Source organism: Equus quagga, chromosome 13 (assembly GCF_021613505.1).
Source record: "Equus quagga isolate Etosha38 chromosome 13, UCLA_HA_Equagga_1.0, whole genome shotgun sequence".
Lineage (NCBI taxonomy): Eukaryota > Metazoa > Chordata > Mammalia > Perissodactyla > Equidae > Equus > Equus quagga.
Window position 1 is genome coordinate 36,118,367 of NC_060279.1, and position 1,557 is coordinate 36,119,923.

Consider the following 1,557-nt stretch of genomic DNA (forward strand, 5'->3'; position numbering starts at 1 on the left):
AATATATGCAAGTATAGACCACAGCATACGGAAAATAAGTTTGAGTAATCAAATAGTAAAATTTTGTTGTTCAAATAAGCAATAACAAAATAAATAGAAAGAAAAATAAACTAATAAACTAATAAACTCAAGAGTATGATCTCATAATTGAAGGGTGGGAGGGAGTTGTTTTGAAGAAAAATAAAAGGATGCTGTTACTCCTCCCAGTAAGTTAGTAATTACCACCAGAAAACAAAAACAGGACGTGTAACTTTCAGAGCAGCATAAGAATACTCAGCCTCCAACTGGGCTGTAGCTATGCTGAGCAGAAGAGATCTGTATCTCCCATGTATGCTGATCTTGGCAAATCTGCCAAGGATGTCTTCACCAAGGGCTATGGATTTGGCTTAATAAAAGTTGATTTGAAAATAAAATTTTAAAATGGACTGGAATTTACAAATTCAGGCTCAGCCAACACTGAGATCACCCAAGGGAAAAGCAGTTTGGACACCAGGTACAGATGGACTGAAAATGGTCTGACGTTTATGGAGAATCAGGACACGACAACATGTTAGGCACCGAGATTATCATGGAAGATCAACTTGTACGTGGACTGGCCTGATGTTTGATTCATCCTTCTCACCTAACAGTGTGGGGAAATAAAAGCTAATTTCAAGACAGGGTATAAGAGGGAGCATATCAACCTGGGCTGTGATGTGAATTTTGACATCTCTGGGCCTTCAATCGGGGTACTCTGTGCTGAGTTGTGAGGATTGGTTGGCAGGCTATCAAATGAATTTTGAGACCAACACGTCCCAAGTGACCCAGGGCAACTTTACAGTTAGCTACAAGGCTGCTAAATTCTAGCTTCACACTAAGGTGAACAATGAGAAAGAGTTGGTGACTCCTTTTACCAGAAGGTGAACAAGAAGCTGGAGACGACTGTCCATCTCACCTGGACAGCAGGAAACAGTAACATTTAGCTTAGGAATAGCAGCCAAGTATCAGATCAACCCTAACACCTGCTTCTCAACTAAAGTAAACCCAGCCTGATGGGTTTAGGATACATTCAGACCCTACAGCGAGGAATTTAGTATACATTTTAACATTGTATATCTGAAATGCCAGTATTGCTAAATATCATGTTAGACCTCCAGGTTAATGATGATTCAGCCCAAAGAAGTTATGCTCTCAGAGGTAAAGAGGAAATCCAATTCAAAAAGAGGGTCCTTTCAGGTAGCTATAGATTTGGAGGGAATTGATAGCCCCTCTCGGGATATCAGTCTTCTTATATAGCAATGGCTGCAGGTGGAAGCTAACAATGTGTGGGCACTTTGTAAATTCATATTGAGTAAGTGAATGAAATTGTGAATTCCTGAGAATTGAAACTTAGTTTCCTTCCGCAACTGAAGGGTGACTCATTACTTAACGGTGTGTACAAAATCATCTGAAAGGGGTTTTTTCAGACAGATCTTCGTGACCTGTTTCCACCCCAGTCCATCACCTCTTTTACACCAAAAATAGTCTGCAAAGTGTGGTGGCTACTTCTTTTCTTCCGTGTTGGGGTAACAAGGGTGG

The 1,557-nt window shown here is 40.4% G+C and overlaps 1 pseudogene; it reads left to right on the plus strand.

The window, feature by feature from the left end:
* The first annotated feature begins 330 nt into the window (after nucleotides 1–330).
* Nucleotides 331–1,073, plus strand: LOC124251509 (voltage-dependent anion-selective channel protein 1-like; annotated as a pseudogene).
* The last annotated feature ends 484 nt before the right edge of the window (nucleotides 1,074–1,557 follow it).